Source organism: Solanum tuberosum, unplaced genomic scaffold (assembly GCF_000226075.1).
Source record: "Solanum tuberosum cultivar DM 1-3 516 R44 unplaced genomic scaffold, SolTub_3.0 scf00025, whole genome shotgun sequence".
Taxonomy (NCBI): Eukaryota; Viridiplantae; Streptophyta; class Magnoliopsida; order Solanales; family Solanaceae; genus Solanum; species Solanum tuberosum.
The window spans coordinates 1,426,957-1,434,437 of record NW_006238951.1 but is presented as its reverse complement, the minus strand read 5'-3'; positions in this window follow the sequence as shown (position 1 = coordinate 1,434,437).

Below are 7,481 nucleotides of genomic sequence, written 5' to 3'. Positions count from 1 at the left end.
TATAACTAAATAAATAATTTAATTATGTTGTGTTTATTAGTTTAGCTATTAAAATTAGACCAGTAATATTACTTTTTCTCCCTACCTCAACGTTGGTATATTCATCACTCATGAAAACTTTAAAATTTTATAATAAGATTAGTAACTCATGACTAGAGTGTGACTACAACATCAATATCTGACTCTCTTTGGTTGTTGTTAATATGGATTGACATTATAAACTATATGATTCTTATTAGTATTATAATGTATGCGTACCATATCAAAGTGTTCTCGGCTTGGATTGTCGTTATTGAAATACTTTTAAATTATATTTATAAAATTATTTAAAATTTTAGTTTAACTTAATTTAAACATAATAATTAATAAAGTACTTAATTAGAGAAATATAAATAATGATTCACAAGTTATCATATGTAACACCCCGACTTTTCAAAACATCTAAATTAACTTGTATCTTCGTGGAAAGACAAGAAGGGTGGATAATAAATTAAGAATGATGTGGTATGTCATATTTTAAGTGTTCAAGGGTTGTATCTCAAGTTTTGAAGTTAGGTAAGTGGTAAAATAAAAGCTGGCGAAAGTTATCGTAAGTTCCTTTTTAAAGATTTCTCTAAAAATTTGGGTCAAATGTCTTGGATGTTTTCTCCCAATACATAAAGAGTTAGAAGGCCTATCACCCATTAAATTGAGGCCTACGAGTCTATAGTTTGCAATGCACAAAACCCCGTATCCAACCGACATCAGAGTAAAATGTTATGAGGGTTTTACTACGGACTGCCAGGGCAGAATCCGGGTCAGATAAAAAATGTGGTATGTCGGCTTTCTCAACGTTTTAAGCCATGAAAACATTTCTTTTCACTTCCAAACCAGAAAGAAAGCTTAAGAGAGGGTTCCTATGGAGTTCTTGCATGATGAAGGTTAGTTTTTGACGATTTCTACCATTAAAGGTTACCCCCGTGCCTAGAAACGTGATCTCTACAAGTGGCAATCATTTTTCGCTTCTATTTGTTGTGTTTAGAGCTAGTTTTTGAAGATATAAATTTGTAGTTATTGGTGTTTCTTCAAGGTTTACACTTGGTTAACTAAGGTAATCATCTCGGGACTCTTTTATGATTGTTTTTATGAATTTCTATGGACGTTTCGACAAGTTGGAGAAATATGGCAAATCTGCCGATTTAAGATTAATTATGAACTGTTTATAGGTGCGTACCAGCTGTGTATATATAGTGTTTGTGAAGCCTAGGACATAAGGAACAACTTCCGTGAAGGAACTACGGTCTTTCTAGCGTTCATTGGAAAGGTATGTTAAGGCTATTCCCTTCGTTCGGCATGTTTCCTTAGAGCTTGGGAGTGATATAATAGGGTGCTTAATGATGGTGATCTTATAGATGTAATTGTTAGTGGTTAGTTGTTTGAATGGTTATAAACCCTCATTTTAGGGACTCATAATCTGTTAAGAACGACCCTAAGTTAAGAATGACTTGGAGACTATTCATATATATTGTTTATAGCTAAATTGCTCACCTTAGACTATTCAATTGTTTATTGTCGTACTTGGGGCTATTTTGGTTAGTTGTTGAGCTATGAATTGCCTATGAGAGCTATGATGTTGTCTAATAGGACTATGCTACTGCCAAAGAAGGCTATGTGTTGCCCACGGAGCTATATTGATGCCAAAGAGTGATATGTGTTCCCTACGGGGCTATTTTGACGCCAAAGAGGGCTATGTGTTGCCTACAGGGCTATGTTGATGCAAAATAGGGCTATGTGCAGCCCACAGACCTATGATGTTGCCTAAGAGGGCTATGCGTTGCCCACGGGGCTATATTGTTGCCAAAAAGGGGCTATGTGACTTCTTACAAAGAGAAGGGGCTACCGATAGGGGTATGTAGATTGATTTGGCACCTTCTAGGCTTATGGGGGCCTAGGTAGGTGGTATGTTGTTTGTACCTGCCGAGCTTATGGGGCCTTGGTTAGGTAGAAGTTTGATCATTTTTGTATTTTTAGATTCATTAGTGGGTTAGCATGCTTATCTAAATTTTGATTTCCTTACCTGATTGCTTTTGGTATATTATGATACTTACTCATTTGGTTTATAGCCTTTCATACTCTGTACATTATTTTGTACTGATGCCCCATTGCCTGGGGGGCGCTGCATTCATGCATGCAGGTCCCGACAGACGACCTAGTAGACCTCCTCAGTAGTAGGATTGACTTCTATTCGGTTTGCTAGCCCCTTTCCTTCGGAGCTGCCAGAGTTGAGAGGTTTGTTAGCTTTTGTTGTATATATTTTTATGGGTAGGCTGGGGCCCTGTCCCGACAATTTTTACTATTCTTAGAAGCTTGCAGACTAGTGTGTGGGGTGTATGGCTATGTTATGTCCATGCTGGCCTAGTTTGTTGGTTTGCTGAAGCTTGTGAGCTGTTTGATGTATTGTCTTTATATATACTTGCTTTCAATTCTGGTATAGAGATCATGGTGGCCTCGACGGCCCAATCAGGACTTATGTGCTAGTTGGCTATTTCTTTATATGAACTCTTGGGAGTAGTTGTTTCTTTTCTAGATCTGTTGACAGGGGTCTTGCCGGCCGAGGGCTTAGTTTTAAGCCGAGATGTACTTGTTTGTTTTCTTGATTGCGTATGACTATCATGCGCTAGTAGCAAATAGTTCAGCAGGGTCGGCTCGAGCTTGAGTTTTGGCATTAGGAGCCAGTTGCACCCCTTGAGTTTGGGGCGTGACATCACACCGGCGTAACATAAGGATGTAAGACTACAACATTAATGTGTGATTCTCTTGAATTGTTGTTAACTAGGGTCAACACTTATCAAACGATATGATTTTTTTATAATTTATGTAATATGTCAATGTTTATCATATCTAAAAAAAATTGAGTTTTGAGTGTTGTTATTGAAATATTATCAATTTATATTTTAAAATGCATTTAAATATGTAGTATAAATTTATTTTTACATAATAACGAATAAAAATTACTTAATTAGCGATTATATTAATAGTAAATATAAACAGTGATTCACAAAGTTATTGAATTGGCGTAACATAGGGCTACAAGACTATAACAGTAATGTATTACTCTCTTGGATTGTTGTTTACAAGGTTTGAAAATTATGAATTGTATAAAAAAAATTATTTATATGGCGTATCGATGTCTACCATAACAAAAGTCTTTTGAATTTTGACTACCATTATTAAAATATTCAAAGTATATTTTTTTTAAAAAATTGTTTAAATATATAGTATAAAATTATTTAAACATAATAATTAATAAAATACTTAATCAAAGGTTATATTAATAACAAATATAAGTGATAATTACAAGTTTTCAGATTGGAAAAGACTACAATATTGTGTCACTCTCTTGGATTTTTGCTAACTAGAATCCTCACTTATATATTACTCATATATGATTTTTATAATGTGTCGATATCTATTATATCTAAGATATCTTGAGTTTTGACTATTATATATTTTAAAAGAATTAATATAATATTTATAGAATTATTTAATTAAAAGTTATATCAATAAAAAAAGTCAAAGTAAAGTGATTTATGATTAAACTTCAAATATTACAGCAAAAACACTAGGGAAGGAGATCAAAACATAGTCAAAACATTTTGGTACTAATTAATACTATAAATTTGTCTATTTTCCATACATTGAAAAAGATAAAGGATAAAATGGTCAAAAAGAAAATTTATTCAGGGTGTGAATTGTCAATGTTATTATATTTGGGTCATTGTTGTAATACTTTGGATTCGAGAAAGACTAGAAAGAAGGATGGTGGGAAACTCACTAGTCAAAAACTGGACTGTGGAACCCTCCATGGAGCTCCAGACGGGTCGTGAAGGGGACCACGGTTTGTGAAGGGCGCCGTGGTAAGTTCCCAAGACCTGCCTTGTAGGAGTCCCTCCCATGGAGGCCTAGACGACCCATGGTGAGGTTGACGGGATGTCAATGGCGCCAACAAAGAAAGACATTAGGAGGGGGTCTTTCCCCAGCCACTGGTCAAGAACCACAGACGGCAAATGGTATGTGGTACCCTTGACGGGCCATTAGGGCCACCGTGGTAGTGGCACGGGAAGGCCCTAAGTCAAAGGCCTCTTCACGACCCAAGTCTATGAGTTGTGGTGCCTTAGACGGGCTGTGAAGGATACCGTCAAATGTGTCCGTCAACTTTTAAGTCAGGGACTTTTGGGTCTTTTCCTAATTATTTTAATTCAATACCAGGTCATTTTACCCTTTACCCAAAGCCCTTTATAAAGGGTTTTACCCCCCAAAATAACTCAATACAATTCATTTTCTCAATTTATAAAAAGAAGAACAAGTTCATCCTCTCCAAATATTTTCTCTCTATAGAACCTTGAGGAAGAAGGCTAGGGTTTCAATCCAGTCTCCAATTCCACCACTGATAGTAAGCTTTTGGCATCAAGGTGTGATAGTCTTCATCTATGGAGCCCTTTCCTCCATAGAGTTCCTAAATTTCTCAATTTTGAAGCTAAAAATCACCAATTGAAGTTAGGGTTTTCTTCTATGTCATGGGTTCCTTTCAATGTTGATTTATTTGATTGTTTTATGATCTATTATGCATGAATTCAAATAATTCCATGATTTTAAGATGATTCCCCATGAACCCATGCATTACCCATGTTTTCTAAGCTATGATGATATAATGTGAGTTTTGAACTATGAAAGATGAGCTTATCTAAAGATATGCAAATTCTTATGAAATTGATGAAATATGATATAAGTAGCTTTGAGAGTAAAGCATAAATGATGTTGATATTGGTTGATTTTTGTGAAAGGATTTCTTACATAATTACTCAATAAATGAATGTGAAATGTATTCTCACATAAAGGATTCTAAGGTTGAAAGGTCTTCTAACCTAAAATGAATGAAAGTTAAGGAGCTATTCTAACAATAAGGCAAGCGGCGATTACCCATGACCTCCAATGATAAGACAAGTGGCGATTACCCATGTCTCATGAATGATAAGAAAAGTTAATAATAATCAATATTATGTGGGACTTATGCTTAACACCGAGTGGACAAGTGGTGATTACCCATATCCCATAAACTAAGTGCCATCATAGGTTGTCTAGATAGACATTAGCTAGTGGATCCATGTAAGCTAGAAGTTTTTGGTTTTTACCTTGGCAAGTGAGAACACCTCATTTCGGTTTGGGGTAGACACCGGATTCCATGTTAATAGATCACATCATCTTACATGTCGGTTAAAGGTAAATATCCCACATTAATGAATCAAGGTTACTTCAAGAAGCATATCACGAATGTTTTGAAGATGTTAGCTTGCACTCACCATGTTTTTATGACTTATGTTTTCTAACTCTTTTATCTCATGTTTTAGCTTGGTCATTGCATATCATGAAAAGGTCCCTTTTAGCATGACTTTCATACTTTATGCATTGCTATCATACTTGGTACATTTTTGTACTAACGTATGCTGTTGCCTACATTCCCAATGCTCTAGGTTCGCATTTCCGTGGCTAGGAGTCACCTTGGTTATACTTAGTAGTGGTGAGTCCTCATGTTTCCAAGACCGATCCTTTTATATCTTTCAATATTTACTCTCATATTTTGTACGTGATGCCAAGGTTATGTCCCGGTCACTCTTGATGTAATATATGACTATTGAGAAAATGTGGACTTCTGCTTCGTTTTATAAAACTCTTATGTGTGAAATAGTCTTGTAAATTCTCTTGAAATTCTATTATCTTGTTTATGTATGCTAAGTGGTTTATGTAAGGCTTTTCGGGGTCCTCTACGCCATGTTACATCTAGGGTCTACCCTGGGTAGTGACAAACTTGGTATAAGAGGAAAAGGTTTAGAAAGTTCCTAGGAAGTCTCATAAGCCACATCGAGTAAAGTCTTGTTCATGAGTGTGAAGCGTGTCACACTTAAGAATGGGAGGCTATAAGATGTTTAGGAAACTTCACTTCTTTCACTACTCTAAAGTCATGTGATAGATTTTAACTCTATAATGTCTCTCCTAATCCTTATCTGATGCTCTACAGGAAATGGCACCTCATAAAGCTTATGTTAGGAGGAATGTGAATGAGAATGTGGAACAAGAAGATCCTTCTCAAGCTCCTCAAGTTTCGGTCGACCCTTTGGCCGAACAAGTAACTAATGTGGATTTTAGAGCTGCTTTTGAACTCTTGGATCAAGCCACGACGGCTTAAGACAATAGGGAGGTTGTGGCCCCCATGAGCCTAAATGTGGGTACGGCGGCATCAAGAGTGAGGGATTTCACTAAAATGAATCCTCTAGAGTTCATGGTTCTAAGGTTGAGAAAGACCCCAAAGAGTTCATTGAGGAGGTGTACAAGGTGTTGATGATCATGGGAGTGACGCCAGCGGAAAAGGCAGAATCGACCGCTTATCAACTTAAGGGTGTTGCTCAAATATGGTTCAACCAATGGAAATAAGAGAGAGCGGAAGATGGGTGTCCTCTTGATTGGGAAAAGTTTAAGGTTGCTTTCCTTAACAGGTTCTTTCCCCTTGAAATAAGGGAGGCAAAGGTTCTTGAATTCATCAACCTTCGTCAAGGAAACATAAGTGTGAAGAAATGTGCTTTGGAGTTCACACAATTGTCCAGATATGCTGTAACTATGGTTGCCAATCCTAGGGAAAAGATGAGTAAGTTCGTGTCGGGTTTATCCGAAATGGTGGTCAAAGAATGTCATACCGCCATGATTTTCAATGATATGGACATTTCTCGTATTATGGTTCATTCTCCACAAATAAAAGAGAAGAAACTTAAGGAAAGGTCTAGGGAGACAAAGAATGCAAGGAGCGGTGATGATAACTTCTCACATTCAAAGTCCGATGGACATGGTCGTTCTAGATTCCGACAAAGGTTTTCCTAGCAAGGTTCCTCCAATGATCCATCTAAGTTCAACAAAAATAGGGTGTCTAACCCTAATCCTAAACGAGGGAATAGTGGATTTTTATTTTCTACTTGTGCTAAGTGTTGAAGGAAGCATGAGGGAAAATGCTTAGCCGACACGGATGCATGCTTCGGGTATGGTAAAATGGATCACAAGATAAGGGATTTTCCCTCAGTTGCCAAGAATGAAGGAGATAGCCGTCGACAGGCCTAACCTAATCCTCCGTCCGGTTCTAGTGGGCTTCAGAAAGAACATGCTAACTTTCATAATTCACCCTTTCATGGTTCCAAACCCACTATCATACATAACCATCTAGAAATCATGGGTTAGATATGGGCTCATAGAAATTTATCATAAAATCATATAATTCTATCAATTCATGCTTGAATTCATAAAATCTCCTTTCATAATCCAAAACCCACATTATATCATCATAATTAGAAAACATGGGATTTACATGGGTTCATGGGGAATCATCATAAAAATCATAGTATTTCATCAATTCATACATAAGAGATCATAATTCAATCATTTAAACCAACATTGAAGAG